The 19,417-nt window shown below is 47.7% G+C and overlaps 1 protein-coding gene across 2 annotated transcripts in view; it reads right to left on the minus strand.

The window, feature by feature from the left end:
* The window catches only part of CILP (cartilage intermediate layer protein), a 35,385-nt gene extending 22,886 nt beyond the window's left edge, over positions 1–12,499 (minus strand). For both annotated transcript variants that reach the window (XM_068553689.1, XM_068553679.1), the window contains exon 1: positions 12,388–12,499. The gene's annotated coding sequence lies outside the window, so the exon portion shown is untranslated. The remainder of the gene's footprint in view (positions 1–12,387) is intronic.
* Positions 12,500–19,417: the final 6,918 nt, after the last annotated feature.

Below are 19,417 nucleotides of genomic sequence, written 5' to 3' on the forward strand. Positions count from 1 at the left end.
AGAGTGCGATTGTTGGGTTATATGTGAAGTGTATGTTTAACTTTACAAGAAACTGTCAAACTGTTTCCCGGAGTGATTTTTCCATTTACTTTCCAACCAGCAACATGAGAGTTCCAGCTGCTCAGCATTCTCATCAACACTTGATACTGTTAAAGTTTCATGTTTGACCGTTTTTAAGCCTTTCCCATGGTTGTGTAGTGTGTCTTGTTTTAATTTGCTTTTCCCTGGTAACCAATGATGCTGAGCAGCTTTTCATACTTTTTTTAAAAAATAAATTTATTTATTTTATTTTTGGCTGTGTTGGGTCTTCGTTGCTGCACGTGGGCTTTTCTCTGGTTGCTGCGAGTGGGGGCTACTCTTCGTTGTGGTGCGTGGCTTCTCACTGTGGTGGGTTCTCTAGAGCCCGGGCTCTAGGCACGCGGGCTTCAGTAGTTGCGGCACGCGGGCTCAGTAGTTGTGGCTCATGGGCTCTAGAGCACAGGCTCAGTAGTTGTGGTGCACAGGCTTAGTTGCTCCATGGCATGTGGGATCTTCCCGGACCAGGGCTCGAACCCGTGTCCCCTGCATTGGCAGGAGGATTCTTAACCACTGTGCCACCAGGGAAGCCCCCAGCTTTTCATACTCTTATTTGCCATTTCTATGTCTTCTTTGATGAAGTGCCTGTTCAAATATTTTGCCCATTTGTAATTAGGTTATTTGTTTTCTCATTACTGAAATCTGAGTGTACTTTATATATTCTAGATACAAGTCCTTTATCAGATATGGGGGGTTTTTTGTTTGTTTTTGTTTTTTACTTTTTGGCCACAAGGCATGTGGAATCTTAGTTCCCCAACCAGGGATCAAACCCAGGCCCCGTGCAGTGGAAACACAGAATCTTAACCACTGGACCACCAGGGAAGTCCCTATCAGATATGTTTTGAAAATACTTTTTCCCAGTCTGTAGCTTGTCTTTTCATTTTCTTAACAGTGTCTTTTGAAGAGCAGAAGCTCCTAATTTTGATGAAATCCAATGTATCAATTTTTTATTTTATAAATTTGTGCTTTTGGTGTTGGATCTAAGAAATTTTTACCTAACCAACAGTCACAGAGATTTTCTCCTATGTTTTCTCTAGGAGTTTTAGGTTTTACCTTTAGGTCTATGATTCATTTTTAACTAGTTTTTGCACATGGTGTAAAGTGTGTGAGTCAAGCTTCCTTTTTTACATGTGGATGTACAATTGTTTCTGCACTATTTGTTGAAAGGAATGGTTCTCCATTGACCAACCCCCCCTTTTTTTTTTAACACTGTGGCTCTTCAAAGCATTGATGCCAGCACCCTAGAGCCTTCTCCATGCACAAAAGTCAGTAGCACAGCAGGAACAAATGCCTCTCTTGCCTGATCCCAAAACAGGACTGCTTATGCCCAAATAAGACAGACTTTTCAGTGGAACAGCTCTTTTAGCTTTTACTTACAGCCCTTCTGCTCTCCCCAGGACTCAGACACGGGTCTACTGAGAACTGCCCGAGGAGACTGCTAAGACTGTCAAGCACGTTGCTGGATCCAGAACTGCCCCTCCTCTCCGATGACTCTCAGATCTCCCTAGAGGCCCCTTGAACAGAGAGGTTCTGAATCCTCTACACCCAACTAATCAGCTTCCATCAAACAGCGGAAGAATGCCCTGAGTAGGCAGCAGCTACCTTTACCTTTCTGGCTGCTTTCATCTGTCATTTTCATTTGAGACTGGTCATAACCAGTGAAGGAGAAAGCACACTGTGCAAGGTGTACCAGGCTTCTGCCAAGGCCTGGCTCTTGGGGATGCTTAGGAACTTGAGTCAGGCTTGAACCCAGGCCAGGTCTCCTAATTTCCTGTCCTCTGATCTTTCCATATCCTCACAGTGGCCTCATACAGGATGGAGGAGAGAGTTGGCTGCTCTCTGGAACGCCAGGGAGATGAGGGGGCTCCTTAGCTGGTTATGCACTTTAGGGAACAAGAATGGTGACTCACTCAGGCCATTCTGAAAAAAAATGGAGGCTTGTTGTAAAGACAGCTGAAGTCAAGAGCTGGGCTGAGGCAGGCCCCTCTCTCAGCCCCTCAGGCTGCCTGGTGTTTCTCCTGTGGGGTATCTGCTTCTCTCTATATGGTAGCTCTGCCTGCCTCTTGCTCCTCATGGGTCCATCTCCTGCACTTTCTTAGTTCAAATTCCACCAGGAGCCATTCTGATTGGCTCAGCTAGTTGCCATCTCCACCCCTATTGGGTGGAACGATTCCCAAGAAGCCCACTTCACCAGTCACCTGCCAGTGGGTGGATGGACTGGGTTTGGGTCAGATGCTCAGCCTAAGCCAATCAGTGGCCACTGTCAGCCAAACACCAGAGTAACAGTGCTTCCCTAAGTAGGGAGCAGTGGGTCTGCAGTTACAGCTAGATGGGTATCTGGGATGTGGTGGCAGCATTAGGGTTACATGCACAGTATGGGAGTTTATCCTCCTACCCAAAACAGGCAGACACATGCCCTGAGCCCTATAGCCCACACCACTCCCCACCTCTGAGCTGCCCCAGCCCCATCATTTCCCACTTAGCCCCACCCTGAGTTGAAGAGCTCTTTGCTTCACCTGGAAATGCTGTCTTCTTTCAATTGACTGTGAGCTCCTGAAGGGCAAGGCCCATGCCTTATCTCTGTGTCCCCAGCACCTGGCTCAATGTCATAAATTCATAGATCCCGAGGGGGTAAGGGACTTACCCAAGGCCATTCATGGAGGGAGGGGCAGAGCCACGGTGGAGCAGGTCTCCTGTTCCGCATCTAGGCCTCCAGTAGGCTCCCTGGCATCTCACTGAGATGTGAAGCTAGGGGACTACAGTCCCAATTCTGGGTCTGGCGAGGCTTCTGGCTCTGCCCTGAGACACTGAGACATCCTCCCTTGAGGATGCAGGCCCAGCCATGACTCCTGACACCTGGGCAGCTCTGAGTCAGTTCTAGGGGTGAACGGCCTGCCCTGCTTGAGGGAGCCTCCAGGGGATGCTCAGAGCAGACCCACAGGCAGCCTGACCCCAGGTTCCCGAATGTTCCACTTCCCACTACGGGCCTCATGATCCTCAAGGCCTGAAGTGGGAGAGGGACGCGGACAGGCAGGCTGACTCAGCTGCTCCAGCTTAATGAGGGATCTGAGCAGCTTCAGGTGGGAATAACGGCAGCCTAGGTTGTGTGCCTGCTCTGTGAGTGTGCACTACGAGTGGCTGTGTGGGAGCCTGTGAGCCCGACTGGGCATGTTGTGACGCCTGTGTGCCCACAGTCAGCTCTGACCCCCAAGTACAATGTGACCTTAGGCATTTCACTTTACCTCTCTGGACCCCAGTTTCCTCCACGATAAAATGAGAGGATCAGATGGGCCCTAGAGCTTCCTCCTCTTCCTCTTCCTCTTCCACCACTGCTCCTTACCCCTCCCTCCCGACCCTTCTGTTTTCAACAGAGCAGCTCTCCCAGCCTCTGATGCCCTGTCCCTACAGATCTCCAGCTATTGGGGCCTCATCTCCTACCTCCAGTTCTTATTAAAACTTTTACAGGGGGGCTTCCCTGGTGGCGCAGTGGTTGAGAATCTGCCTGCCAATGCAGGGGACACGGGTTCGAGCCCTGCTCTGGGAAGATCCCACATGCCGCGGAGCAACTAAGCCCGTGAGCCACAACTACTGAGCCTGCGCGTCTGGAGCCTGTGCTCCGCAACAAGAGAGGCCGCGATAGTGAGAGGCCCACGTACCGCGATGAAGAGTGGCCCCCGCTTGCCGCAACTAGAGAAAGCCCTCGCACAGAAACAAAGACCCAACACAGCCAAAAGTAAAAATAAATAAATTTAAAAAAAAAAAAAAACTTTTACAGGGACAGCTCTCTCACCGAGAAGAATGCTAGTACATTCTCCACTACCTTGTACATGTGTATGTGTTTATATGTAACTGTTTGTGACTACAAGTGTGTCTGTACCTTAGTGTGTATGTGATGGGCAGAGGGAAAGGGAGAGATGGCAGGGGCCCCCATGGGGAAAATGGGTCCATTTGCTTATGTCTCTGTGTCTCTTTTCCAAACACTCAAGAGATAGGCTTCTAAGGGCATGTACCCCCACTCCAGCTTTGTGAACATTCTTTGAATATCTATTTGTAGCAAGACTCAGCCAGGTACCACATCCTCTAGGAGCCCTTCCTGGTAGCCTGGGGCTGAGCTACCCCTCTCCTGCCTCCTACAAACCCTGTGCCCTGTGTAACCCTCCAGCAGAGCATTTATCACATTCTATTGACATTGTCTGTTTCCTTGCCTGCCCACTCTCTATGGTGAGACCCCTACAGGACAGGGACCGTGTCTCACCTCCTCAGCATCCCAGCACCTGGAACCTTCAGAACCTGGCCGGCCCGGCCTCACATGTTCTCAGTAAGATATTCCACCCTCATTGGCCCCACTCCCCTATGCCCACCATGCCCTCTGCCATGCAGGGTAGACCAAACCTAATACACCTATGGGGCTTTCCGCCTGGGGTCACCACCCTGGGACCTTCCTGTGGCCCAGGCAAGGCTCCCACTAACCCTGAAGACGGAGGCAGCCTGGGATCCAGGGTGTGGGTGGTCGAGCTGATCCCGCCCCACCCCATGGCCTCCACTTCAGGGAGCCTTCCTCCTTTTTTCTGAACTTTCTGGCCCTGGTGTGAACCTTGCTGGCGCCTGTGGGCTTTTAATATTTTCCGTTCCTGGCTGTTATACAATATTTCACCTCAAAAATGCATCCTCCCCATCACCAAAGGGCACACTGTTCCAGTGAGAGGACCTGGCTGGGTGAGTGGAAGTGACCCACCGCGTTCTGGGGCTTGGAGGAGGCCCAGCCCAGCGCTTTGGAGAAGGAGGTGGCAGAAATGTCTCACATTTGTGGGGAGACAGGGCCAGCTCTTGAGCCAGCCCGAGGCCCAGGCTCCTGGGCCAGCCTGAGACCTCGTGGTCCCACTCGAAGCCCCCCTGGAAGCCCAGATCCACGGCCAGCAGGGGGGGCCACCCGCCCCTCCCGTTTGGGACTCCAGTCCCACCCCTCCCACTTGCCCTCTGACCCCGGGCAAGCGGCTTCACTTCTCGGAGCCCAATGTCCCCGCCTGTACGGTGGGGATGACGACAGTACCTGTCTTTGAGCGTCCTTGTGAGGCTCAAATGCCGCCCGTTTGGACCATCCGGGAGCTTTAAGGCCCACACTGCGGCGCCCCTCCTCGGCGGTGCTGATTCAACCGGTGTGGGTGCGGCCGGGACATCGGGGGTTTTTAAAAGCTCTCCGGTGATTCTCACTCGCAGCTGAGAACCGCTGCTCTGAGGGGAAAGCTCCTCCTAAGGGGACTCTTGCCAGGCGCCGGCTGCTGCCTTGATGAGCGAGGGCGCCACACGCCCATTTTCCTGAAAATGTGACCCCAGGGACGCCTGAGAGCCCCCGTCGGGGTGCAGGGAGAGCACTCTGAAAAGGCAGGTGAGGGGTCCTGCAGGTGCGCCGTGACTTTCCGAGCCGGCCCTGCCCACAGACAGACGCCTCTGAGCCACAGGCCGGGGGCCCGGCCAACCTGCCCGGTGTCCCCTCTGCTGGGCGGCCGGCTCCTCCCCAGGGGCACCCAGCCTCCCCTCCCCAGACACAGGCCCCGAGCCCGGAGAGTGAGGCTAGGGGTGGGGGGCACCCTGCTCCCGTCACCTGTCACTGCGGAGAAGGGCGGCGGCCACGGGAGAAAGAAGCGAGCAGAGAGCCAGATGCCTGCTGGGAGAGGCGGGAGGACACTCGGGGGCCTTGGTGGGGAGAGTGCCATATGCTTTCCTCATCCTGAGGAGAGGGGATCTGCAGAAGGTTCCACAGCCCAGAGGAGGAAAACAGCTGGAGAGCCGGGCGCCTGGGGCGGGGGTGGCGGAGTGAAGAACAGCGCGCTTCTCCCGGGGACGCCTTCACCCCCAGAGCCGGCCTTGGACACAGGCAGGAGAACAGCTTCTGCCTGGGGGCTTCAGCCAGAGTCCAGTTTCCCCAGCAGAGACTGGAGCCCTCAGCCTCCCCGGACCGCAGGTTCTCAAAGGGGCAGCGACCAGGCGGGGGGTTAGAGAGCTAGAGCCCCCATGGGCAACTTGGGCCATGGGAAGAAGAGGCTGGACACCCTGTTCTGGGGTTGACTCACAGCTGGGGTCCCAGGCTCCTGGCCAGAGGGAGGGAAGGAGAGGGAGGGAGGTACAGGAGCGTGGTGCGGGGGCCCAGCACAAAAGTCAGGAAGGAGGAGCGGACAGCTTAGTTACCAGACTGGGGCCACCAGAGGGGGGTCCAGGAAGAGCAGAGACCATGACCACCACCTCAGGGAGTGCTCTCCTGCCCAGGTTTGTTTTCCAGCTGAAGGCACATTAAGTGTGGGCACAGGGAGGCTCTAGGACGCTTGGGCTGGGCTGTGGCCTCTACAGAATCATCAACAGCCTCAGCAAGGCCATAGGGAACAGGGGACTACCAAGCTGGAAAAAACTTTCATCCCAAACAAGCCTGCCCCCAGCCCCTGGTATCTAGGTGGAAAATGCAGAGTCTTCGAAGCCAGAAAAACTGTTTTAAGCCCTGTCTCCACTACAAATTACCGGTATTCATTCATTCATCCTACAAATATTTTTAGTTTCTACTATGTACCAAGCCCTGAAATAGGTGCTGCGGGTACAGAAAAGAATGAAGCATAGTCCTTAACTTTGAGGAACTTACCCCCTAGATAGGGAGATGAACCCATAAACAGATCCCCATAAAACGAGATCACTGCATGGGTTGTGTGGGCCACCTGTCTTGGGATCCCTCTGGGGCATCCTCCCAAGGGTGACTCTCGGGGAAGTTCTTCCTGGAGGAGGTGGTGTCAGAGCTGAGTATAAAAATGAATGGCAATTGGACAAAAAGGAAGAGGAAGGGCACTCTGGGCAGAGAAGATAGCATTAGTAAAACCCGCATGGTGTGGTGGGGACAATGAAGAGTCAGGAGGTGCTGGAAGATGCAGCATGTGGCAGTGTCTCTATCAAGGTTCTTAGTTGAGGGAATTCCCCTGGCGCTCCAGCGGTTAGGACTCCGCACTCCTACTACCAAGGGCCCAGGTTCAATCCCTGGTCGGGGAACTAAAAATCCCGCAAGCTGTGCGGTGTGGCAAAAAAAAATTTTTTTTTAGTGAGAGCAACAGAAACTCTCAACTAAGAATCTGACAGAAAAGAAATCCACTAAAGGGATGTTGGATCCCACACTCCTGAAAGCCTCAATTCAGAAACTCAAAGCTAAGCTCCTCAAACCCACCCAGAGACACAGCAAAGTTAGCTATGGAGGGGCCCCAAAGATCACTTTATCCAGAGTTCTTAATCTTGGGTCCATGGATGGCTTTGGGGGAGCAAAAAGGCATAACATTTTGAATGCGTGTATGTGTATTTTTCTGGGGACAAGGCCCATAACTTTCATCAGATTCTTAAAGTAATCCATGCTATAGGTCAGGTTCTCCCAGAAGCAAATTCTGAGATGAAGATTCAGTAAAGATGATTTAGTAAAGAAATGTTCCCAGGAGAAACCAGTTAGGGAGAAGGGGAAGCAGGATAATAGGGGAAGAGGAAGAAGCCAGGAAAGAGTGCAATTTTGTGTGAAAACCCATCCTGGCTGGCAATGAAGTAAGGAATACTCAGGCCAGAAAGAAACAAAAGCTAGAATTGAGAGGGCAGTGGATTCTAAGCAATGAAATCAGCTTTTACCCTGAAGACACTGTTTGAACTTAGTGACCTTGAGCCTCAGTTTTTCAGCCTCATGGAAATGGGACATTTAGAAGAAGTCCATGCTTAAAACAATCACTAGCTGGGGGGCCTGAGACTACTTTGATGACGATAGACTAATGGTGACTCTCCCCTTGGGGCTAGGCCTGGAACTACTTTCCTAAAGTAGTTCTCAGAGGAAAGTAGGTACCTGAATAAGGTCAGGGGCTGTTAGGCAAAAGGAAGGGGGAATAGCCATTGAGTGGCCAAGCAGCAGGGCCTGCTTCACTGCGGGAAGAACTCAAGTGTATGAACTTGACCCACAGGAAACACCTTAGTGCTTAGGGCAAGCAGGGGGAGTGGGAGGATGAAGAATTTGAACTCACTTCTGAGTCTGCATTCAGATTCAACACCTAATTTGGCCCACTGGACTCGTCTGAGTCCTACCAAGGGAAATAGTGTAAAGAAAAAAGTGTAGGAATTCAAGGAGCAAATAAATCTGCTTTGGGAACTCATAAAGCAAAGAGAAGCATTTCCCCCTCCACAGGGCTCTTTGCCTCAAGCAAAGCAGGAAAAGGTAGAGCCACGGACATGCCCTACTGTGAATCAGGCTATTTGTGAGTCAACAGGAGCAATGGCCCGTGGACTCTCAGAAATACGTGGGTGGACCAGCCGGTCTCCTCACCTACCTCAGCAGGTAGATGCAAAGGATGGGTGAAATTTGGTGCTTATTGTTTCATTTTTATTCATGTAGGTCCATTTGTATCCTAAGGCTATTGAGGCCTGGGGAGCCCAGGTTCTAACAAGAATGAAAAATATCTCTTGGACTTGGTAATTAGTAGATTCTTGGTAGTTTTAGAAAGAGAAGTTTCAGTGGGGTGATGGGGGCTGAAGCCAGCTTACAAAGAATGAGGAAGTGGACACATTGTTAAGTACTCTTTGGAGAAACTTGGATGTGGAGAGGAGCAAAGTGGTTACATGGTGGCCAGAAAGGGGAGGAGAGGATCCTGTTTAGAACGGAAGAGACTTGAGCAAGTTGTTAGGCTAAGGAGAAAGAGCCAAGAGAATGAGGCCTTATAGATATGGGGGTGAGTAAAGCTGATGGAGCAAGATCCCAGAATTAGTGGGGAGACTGGGATCCAGGAACTGGGAGAATTTGTAGAGATGGGCGTCTTTCTCCAGCAGGGCTCAGCAAGCTAGCCAGTCTCAGGAGCAGAGAAGGTGGGCTACAGGCATGATACAAGGATGGGCTGAGCCCAAGAGGATAGGGTTGCAAGGGAGTCAGGGATACTGAGGAGGGAGGGATTCAAATGACCCTCCAGAGGCCAGGCTGGGAAAGAAGGAAGAGTGATGAGAGGGGCTAAAAAGACTGGACCAGAGGTCTCCAGGAAGTTAAAGTGCAGGAGGAGATACAAGGGGATTAAGGTTGTCCACAAGTAGGAAGGTCAAAGGCTGTGTAAGGCGGTAGGATTTGACATTAAAGATTTCTGAGGAAGAGCATCTTACCCAAATTATTTAACTTCTCCATGTCTCTCAGCCTCCCAATTTATAAAATGGTACTAAAATTCTCACTCATAAAAGTACTAAAAGCATTTTTTTCTTTCTGGCAAAGCATGTAATTGTGGTATCTGGGACATCCAGGCACTCAATGTTTGTGCAAGGATGAAGGAACACCTGCCACTTCCCCTCTACGGACCCCACTTTCCTAATTCTTACTGATTGTTTGCTTGATCTATCAGTTACTGAGAGAGGTGTGTTAACATCTCCCACTGCGTTGTGAATTTGTTTTTATTTTGGTTTCCTTGATTTTTCTTTTTGCTTTATTTTGAAGTTATGTTATTAAGTGCATATAAATGTAAGATTATTCCATCTTACTGATGAATTGGACTTTTTAATCATTATGAAGTGACCCTTTTGTCTCTCATAATGCTTTTTTTTGTCAAAGTCTATTTTGACTAAAATTAATATAGATATATCTATCTTCCTTTGCTTAGTATTTGGCAGATTTTTTTCATCCTTTTACTTTCAGTCTTTCTGTATTATGTTTTAGATACGCCTCTATGAACAGGTTATAGGTGGATTCATTTGCTTTGTCTAGTTTGGCAATCTTTTTCTTCTAACTGAAGCATTTAGTCCATGTACATTTATTGAAATACTGGTACATACACACACATACATTTATATATATATGTTTATGTGTGTACGTATATGTACTTTACCTTATTAATTTGTATTTTCTCAATTTTTCTATTCTTTGTTTTTTCTTTTTTTTTTTTTTAAGTTTTTAATCATTTATTTATTTATTTATTTTTGGCTGTGTTGGGTCTTCGTTTCTGTGTGAGGGCTTTCTCTCGTTGCGGCAAGCGGGGGCCACTCTTCATCGCGGTGCGCGGACCTCTCATTATCGCGGCCTCTCTTGTTGCGGAGCACAGGCTCCAGACGCGCAGGCTCAGTAATTGTGGCTCACGGGCCTAGCTGCTCCGCGGCATGTGGGAATCTTCCCAGACCAGGGCTCGAACCCGTGTCCCCTGCATTGGCAGGCAGATTCTCAACCACTGCGCCACCAGGGAAGCCCTATTCTTTGTTTTCTTGATTAGTTTTTCTTATTCCATTTTTCTCCTTTACTAGTTTGCAAATTATACCTTTTTTTTTTTTTTTTTTTTTTTTTTGCTACTCTTAGAGGTTATACTGGAAACTTTAATATGCTTATTTTGCCTGTCTGAAGTTAACCAGTATCTTCTATTTTTTCTTAAATAAAGCAAGGACATTAGAACTAATTCTAGTCACCCCTCTTTTAGCTTATATATTACTTTTATGTATTTGAATTTTATCTTTTTTTAAGCTTACAAGACATTGTTAGTATTGTTTATACAATATTTGTTTTTACTCATATAGATACCACTTTCTTTGCTCTGCAATCCTTCTTGTCTTTAATTCCTTCCATCTGGAATCACTTTCTTTCTGCCTGCTGGTGGCAAATAATGTCACATCATGTCATTATTTTTTCTTATTCTTAAAATATCTTTTCACTAGTTTTAGAATTCTTGGTTGACAGTCATTTTCTCTCAGCACATTGAAAATATAATTCTGCTATCTTCTAGCTATTAAGAAATCAGCTGCTTTAGTCTAATTGTCACTACTTTGAAAATAATCTGACCTTAAGACTTTCTCTGTCTTTGGTAATCTGCTTCACTATGATATGTCTACTTGTGGATTTCTTTTTATTTATTCTTTTGAGGATTTACCAAGATTCTTGATTGCATGACTTGATGGATTTCTGGATGAGTCTCAGCCACTAACTATTCAAATATTACTTCTGTCCCATAATCTCTCTCCTCTCCTTCTGAAACCTCTGATTATATGTATTTTGGACCATCTCACTCTATCCTCCATGTCTTTTAACTATTCTTTCATATATTCCATCTTTTTATTTTTCTGTGCTGCCTTTTAGAGAATTTCTTCAGGTCTACCTTCCACTTCTAATTTTATTGTGTCTGATATATTCAATTGTATCTAATCTTCTATTAAACACAACCATTGAATTTGTAGATTTAGTTACAATATCTTAAATTTCTAGAGGGACATTCTATTTCTTGTTCAAATATACTTGGTCCTTCTTCAGAGTATCTTGCTCCCTGTTCAAATTTTTAAGCTTCTCTTCTACTCTTTCAGCATTTTAAACATAGTTATTTTATACTATTTGATAATTCCAATATCTGAAGTCAGCGTAGACTTGTTTCCACCATCTGTTGTTCCCTTGAGTGTTTTGTGATCTTCAACTAGGAGCTACTATTTCTTTGGAGCTTTCTCTGTGGGAATTCTTGAGGCCTGGGGTGAAGGTGGGTTTTTCCAAGAGAGTTTGTGTTTGATTTGCCAGATGCTTATGGTGTTAACCAGACTGGGCCCAATTTAAGTTAAATGCTGGACTGAAATTTTTCACACCACCTAAGTAGTGTGAATTTGGGCTTCAAATGACATACGTATGGCTTATATTGTGAATTTGCAGGGGCTATTTTATTTTCTCCTGAGAAAAGGGAAATTAAGATGGGCATTTTTCTTTTCAGTCTGTTGGGATGTGGTGGTGCTTCTATCTGGTTTATTCATTCACTGAAGTCCCAATCTTATGTGAGGAAGGTCTTACCAGACTTCCAACCTTAGAGGAGGCTTGAGTTTCTTGCAGTAGTGTGCTGGAACTGGCTCCTACCAGCTCAGAAGAACCAATATTTAGGAATTTCGCATGTCAGTTCCTGGTACCATTGAGAGCTTGAAATTGGCTATGGTGAGAGTATTTACACTGTGGAAATCAGCAAACACTAAAAACAGGGTACTTTGTTTTGTTGGAGAGCCAGTTACTAATATATCACTGGTTTCTCTCATATCACCCCACCCCATACGACCAAGTTCAAATTTACTGAGTTAAAAAATAAATATGATAAAGTTTCAGTTGTGCAAGATGAAAAAGTTCTAGGAATCTGCTGTACAACATTGTGCTTATAGTTAACAATACTGTACTGTACAGTTAAAAATTTGTTAAGAGGGTAGATCTCACTATATATATATATATATATAGAGAGAGAGAGAGAGAGAGAGAAAGGGTGGGTGGGGGAGGGAGGGAGGGAGAGAGAGAGATCTCCACAATATAAACAAACAAACAAATAAAATAGCTCAACTTACCTCTTTGGATTCTTGAGTTTTTTGGCCTGAGTATTCCTCACTTTCTTGCCAGCTCATCAGTGCATTAAAAAAAGTTGGGTTTTTTTTCTTTTATCCAGAATTGTTTGCAGAATGAAGCTTATTTAGGGTACCTCGTCCACCTTTTTACGAGAAAATGAAGCGTTCTCAGTTTCTTAACCAGAAATTGAGATCGTTGTGCTAAATCAGTAGTTCTTAACACCCTGGAGACACAGGCTTTTAAAAATTTTGATTAAAAATTAGAGCCTAGAGACCCTTTCCCCAGGAAAATACACACACAGAGGAAATGTGTTTTGCTCCCCTGAAACCATGCATGGGCCCAAGATTAAGAATGCCCAATGAGATGAATGCTCTCTGAGGTTCTTACCAGAGCTAATTTTTGACGGCCCCGCCATGTTCTCTGCCTTGAGCAGAGTTTCTGCGAGTCTCCTCTTGGGTAAGTACGAGGAGTACAGACTTCTGGATTGGGGCTTCCAGGATCTCCAGGGCCTCTTGGGGAAGGAAAAACTGAGAGTTGTCGACCAAAACTTACACCAAGCTAAAGCACAGGCTATATTCCTTCAACCAGACCTCTCCACATTTACTCATTCAATGAGTACTTATTGGACCCTGTTCCAATCTACTGCTATGTAACAAATCATCCCAAAACTTAGTGACATATAATAATAACAACAATCATTTATTTTTTCATCTCTCACCGTTCTAGGAGTAACTGGGCTCAGCTACGGTTGCAGGGTCTATGTGGTTGCAGTCAGATGGCAGCTGAGGCTAGAATCATCTCAAAGCCTCCCTCAGTACATGTCCGCTAGTTGATACTGGCTGTTGGCTAAGTTCTCAGTGGGGCTTTTAACTGAAACACCTACATGTGCCCTCTCTATGTGGCCTAGGCATACTCACAGCATGGCAGCGTGTTCTATGTGGCCTAGGCATACTCACAGCATGGCAGCTTGTTCTGAAATGGAGCATTCAAAAAGAAATCAGGCCAGGAGGAAACCATATTACATCTTATAGCCTAGCCTTAGATGTCATACTGCATTGCTTCTGCCACATTCTGTTAACTAGAGGCAAGTCATTAGACCAGCCCATATTTAAAGGGAGGTCAATTGACTCTATCCCTTGCTGGGAACGGTGTCAAAAAATTTGCAGACATGTTTTAAAACCACCACACACTCCTTCTGTGTGCCAAGCACTGGACAAGGCACTTGTGATAGAGTGGTGAGTTATACAAACCCTCCCTTATGATATAGTGGTGGAGACAAACACTAATAAAATAATATTACAAATATGTACATAACTGTAAACTTTGACAGTGCTATGGAAGATGAGTACAAGGAGCCATGAGAAATTGTATTACACATTAGTAAGACCTGGACCAGGGACCCAAGGATGAATTCCCTAAAGAAGAGACATCTGGGTTGAGATCTGAAGCATTAGTGGATGCGAACTTCATGAAGCGAGTTGAAGAGCCTTCCAGGCAGAGGAAACCATAGGCCATGGCCCTACGACAGGAGGCAAGGTGACCGAGAGGCAGCCAGCGTGTCTGGAGGCAGATAGCAGGGGAGGAAGGTGTGAGACAAGGCTGCAGAGGTGGGCTGGGGCCAGATCCCTGGACTCTGTAGGCAGGTGAGAATATTTGTCTTTGGCCTAAAGCTGCAGGAAACTGTTGAAGGGTCACTCACTGGAGCGTGATATGAACAGATTTGTAACCTGACGGTCACGTTGGCTCCTGCGTGGATGGCCCCTGCCAGATGCTGAGTCAGGTCTGGAAGGGTTGGGAAATTCTTTTTTTTTTTTTTTTAATTAATTTATTCATTTTAATTTTTTTTTTTTTGGTTGCGTTGGGTCTTTGTTGCTGCGCGCGGGCTTTTCTCTAGTTGCAGCGAGCAGGGGCTACTCTTCATTGTGGTGCATGGGCTTCTCATTGGGTGGCTTCTCTTGTTGCAGAGCACGGGCTCTAGGCGTGCAGGCTTCCGTAGTTGTGGCACTCAGGCTCAGTAGTTGTGGCTCGCAGTCTCTAGAGCGCAGGCTCAGTAGTTGTGGTGCACGGGCTTAGTTGCTCCACAGCATGTGGGATCTTCACGGACCAGGGCTCAAACCCATGTCCCCTGCATTGGCAGGTGGATTCTTAACCACTGTGCCACCAGCGAAGTCCCTCTTCTCCTTCTATTAATTTTTCTTGCTATATTGCACTGGCTAGGACCTCTGGTACAATGTTGAACAGAAGTAGTAAGAACAGACATTCTTGCCTCATTCCTAATTGTAGAGGCAAAGTATTCAGTCTTTAACCATTAACTATTATGTGTTAGCCTTCGGTTTTTCATAGATGCCAGATTGGGGGACTTCCCTTCTTCTCCTACTTTGCTGAGGGTTTTTACCAAAAATGAATGTTGGATTTTGTTAAATCATTTTCCTGCATCTACCGAGGTGATTTTTTTTTCTTTTTCAGTTTGTTAATATTGTGAATTACATTAATTGATTTTCAAACATTTCTCCAAGCTGGCATTTCTGAGTAAACCCCACTTGGTCATGATGAATTATCCTTTTATGTATTATGTTTACTTTGCTAGAATTTTGATTAAATTTTTGCATTTATGTTTATGACACATATTGGTCTGTAGTTTGCTTTCTTGGCATGTCTTTGTCTCGTTTTGGTATCCGAGTAATGCTAGTCTCACAGAATGAGTTGGGAAGTATTCCTTCCTTTTCAATTTTCTGGAGGATTTTATATAAAGTTGGTAATTTTTCTTCCTTTAATGTTTGGGAGAATTCACCAGTAAAGGCATCTGGGTCGGAAGTTTTCTTTGTGGGAAGATTTGAAACTATAAATTCAATCTCTATAGTAGATAGAGTGTTATCCAGGTTATCTATTTCTTCTTGAGTATGTGTCATGCTTTTGCTTAAAGTCCTCAGGGCCTTCCCCTCACACCTACCTAAATCCTTACTGAGGCTTACAAGGCCCTGTCTGGTCTGCTCTGGCCTCCTCTTCAACCTCATCTACATGCCACCCACTGTTTGCTCACCATGTTCCAGTCAAATTGGTCTTCTGGTTATTCCAAGATAACACCAAGCTCTTCCTCACCTCAAGGCCTCGGCACTGCTTTTCATTCTATCCGGAAAGCTCTTCCACAGGCTCTTTGTGTGTTTTTTTCTCATTCTCATCCCCCAGTTCTCAGATTATGTGTCAGGGAGGTCTTCCCTGACCATTATATGCAGGGTAGGGCCTGATGGATACTCTCTCCCACAGAATCCTGTTTACTTCCTTCATAATATATATACCACACTCTGTCATTGTTTTGTTTACTTACTGTCAGCTCCCTAAGAGCAGGAACCTTTTCTGTCTTGTTCACTATATCCCCTGCACCCAGCATAACTGGGCACAAACAAGGTGTTCAATTATTATTTGTTGAATAAGTAGACATTCATCAGTCAAGCTGCACATCAGGCAGGCAGTGAGTCTTCTGTGAGCTTGCTGGTCAATCTGAGGGTTTTTTTGCTTGTTTTGGGGTTTGTTTATTTCTTTCTTTATTTTTGGCTGTATCAGGTTTTAGTTGCAGCGTGTGGGCTCTTCGTCGCAGCACACGGGCTTCTCTCTAGTTGTGGTATGTGGGCTCCAGAGTGCACGGGCTCAGTAGTTGCGGCGCGTGGGCTTAGTTGCCCCGCGGCATGTGGGATCTTAGTTCTCCAACCAGGGATCAAACCTGCATCCCCTGCATTGGAAGGCAGATTCTTAACCACCTGACCACCAGGGAAGTCCCAGTCTGAGGTTTTCAGTCAGCCTGAGGTAGGTCAGGTAGTCTCTGAGTGGACTGGTTGCTCTGTGGCATGGGTCTGTGTGACTGATAAGTCCCCTGTAAAGTCAGGATTCTGGGGGACACAAAGAAATGAAAAGCCGAGGCCCACCCCCAAGAAGCTTCTGGCCACCTGTCTACTTGGAGGCTCACTGCTCCCCACTGCCCAGCCAGGAGGTAAAGTGAAGGTGGTACAGGGTGAATAGGGGGAAAGCTACAGAGCATGACCCAACCTCTGGCAGCTGGTCCTCAGCAACTCTGCTGCAGGGCTTCCAAACCCCATAAAAGCCTTACCTGGCGACTGCTGTGCTTAGGAAGAGCCTGTGCAGGAAACACAGAGAGAGCTTTGTGGTTTCTTCCCCACCCCACTTCCTAGCCTCCCCTGACCTGGGCCCTCGCTCATGGAAACTCCCCCAATGGACCTGGCTGTCTGGCCCCAGGAGACAGGTGGTGGTGCATGTTGCCACTGCCCGCTCACCACGGGGGCAGGACATGGGCCTGTAATTCCAGAGGCCACTCCTTGCAACTGAACCCAACCTAGGTACCCCTTTCCATAGACCAGAGGAGGCCCAGCTCTCTGGTTGAAGAGGCCTTGCATGGAAGCTGGGGACTTCACAGTTAATCCCGAGTTTCCCAAGGAACACCCCCGGCTGTGGGGTCATAGATATGGCTGGAGTCCTGTCACAGATGAGTATGTGTAGGAGGGTGTCAGAACGGCTTGTATGGGAAGCAGCTGTTTGCAGTAATTGGGAAGCAGCAGCTTAGACCGCTGGCAATAACTGGGCCTCCATCCTGCTCACCAACAAACTCCATGACCAGGAGGCCCTGCTCCGGTGACATCATCCTCCTCGCACACTGCTGAGGGAAATGAGCTCAGGGAGGCCATCGGAGGCAGTCTGTTTACTTACAGAGACCCTGGCCGTCAGCAGCTCTTTGACCAGACATTCCCTGTCCTAGCCAGCATGAAGCAGAAATTTCCTTAAACACATTACTTTGGACTCAACCCACTTGCGCCCTTGTTTTCATTTTTTCTTAAAGAGGAAAATTCCCAGTTCTGGCCCCAAACAGAGCAGCCCAGTGATGATAGGGGGATATCAAAATAACCCCCAAAAGGACTTTTGCAGGTTAAGTTGCTCCCACCTCCCAGTCATCCCTGGAGCTGGGAGATCATCAAACCAATTCTCCAACACCCATTGTGTGGGGAGTCAGAGGGACAGCCAGCATGACCTCTAGGGCAGACCCTCTCCTTGAAGGCCTCCCTCAGGGCCTTAGCCACCCTGAGCTCATACTCAGAGCATTTCACAACTCAGCAACCCTGGCTAGGCCCTAGACCCCTCCCTCATTCCCTCCAGGTCAGGGATATTTCAGGAGAGCCCAAGAGCTGCCAGTTTTCACAGGCTGCAGGGGATTCCCAAGATGGTCACCCCCACCTGCCCTGGCTGACAGATGCTGTCACCTGCCCTCCCCCAACACTCTCCGTGTTATTCCTGCTGGAACTCAGCCATTCTAGAAGACTTGAGGGGACAGGGGTTTTGGAGATCTCCCCAGTCTCCCCAGTGCTCCAGGATCCTAAGGCCACTTGCACCAGGAGCACAGTGATACCCTCCCAGGAGTATCAATCATGGAAGACAGGTGCCCTCCGCCTAGAGGGGTCTGCCCACTACTGGGGCTGGTCAGACAGGCCCAGACATGTCAGGCAGCCTGAGGCCTTACCTGACCCAGCTTTTCCCTGTGGCCTGATCCTACTTAGCTCAGCATCTTGTGACACCAGGGATGGGCTCAGGGAAGAATCAGGTCAGAAGAGGGCATTGAATCTGTGTTTCATGAGACTAAGAAAATGTCAAGGGTCCACATCAGAGAATGGGGTGGAGGGAGCGTCTCACACACAGATCTGAGTTGGCAGCTTCTTAGAAGGCACTTAAGAAAGAGCCAGGGCTTCCGTGGTGGCGCAGTGGTTGAGAATCTGCCTGCCAATGCGGGGAACATGGGTTCGAGCCCTGGTCTGGGAAGATCCCACATGCCGCGGAGCGACTAGGCCCGTGAGCCACAATTGCTGAGCCTGCGCGTCTGGAGCCTGTGCTCCGCAACAAGAGAGGCCACGATAGTGAGAGGCCCGCGCACCGCGATGAAGAGTGGCCCCCACTTGCCGCAACTAGAGAAAGCCCTCGCACAGAAACGAAGACCCAACACAGCCATAAATAAATAAATAAATAAATAAGTAAGTAAGTAAGTACACGTGTGGAAGAACTGACCTAAATTAAAAAAAAAAAAAAAAAAAGGGCCAGACTTTCTCACCCAACTGTCCTCCCCCCACCCCAACCAACATAGCACCAGAAATCCCTAAACATGTGGTTCCAATTATCTCAGTTAGTCAATATGTCTACTAACACAGAATTTGTAAGGTAAGAAAGCTGGAAAGACCCTGTATCAGGACAGAAGCTAACGTTTTTTGAACATCTACTGTGAGCCTGGCATGGTGCTCAACGCTTTACACACATTTATCTTATTCACTCCTCACAACAACCCTGAGGGAGATCAAGTAACTCTAAAGGAGGCACAACTCATATGGCAAAGCTGGGACTCAAACCTGGTTCTGTCTGAACATAGACCATCTACAATTAGGCATTCCCAATTTGAACTTCTAGAAAGTAATTAACTCAGGAAATCAATCCTACTCCTTCTGTAAAGCAAGCAAGCCTGTAAATTAAAGACATGGTCATCCAACCTCTCCATCCTAACAGATGAGGAAACTGAGGCCAGATCACAGAGTGAGTCTGAGCTGAGCATAGGACAGTGGCTCAGACTTAGGTCAGTGTTTCTCCCACCATCCCAGCCTGTCTCACAGCCCTAAGTCCTCACTAAGTCAGGTGAGGGAAGGGTGGAAGAAAAGCTGTGGGCTCTGCCCTCTAGAAGACAAGACAAAGAGAAACACATATATAGCCATACACAGACAACCACACAGGCAGACATGCAGAGACACAGTTCCATGAGGAAACAGGCAAGAAGGGTCCTTACTCCAGGTCTACCCTTTTTTATTTTATTTTAATCTTATTTTATTTTATTTATTTTATTTTTAGGCCACGCCACTCGGCATGCAGGATCATAGTTCCCTGACCAGGGATGGAACCTGTGCCCCTTGCATTGGGAGCGTGGAGTCTTAACCACTGGATCGCCAGGGAAGTCCCCAGGTCTACCCTTTAGATGGCCACACTCTGGCTCTATTC

Source organism: Eschrichtius robustus, chromosome 1, assembly GCF_028021215.1.
Source record: "Eschrichtius robustus isolate mEscRob2 chromosome 1, mEscRob2.pri, whole genome shotgun sequence".
NCBI classification, from domain to species: domain Eukaryota; kingdom Metazoa; phylum Chordata; class Mammalia; order Artiodactyla; family Eschrichtiidae; genus Eschrichtius; species Eschrichtius robustus.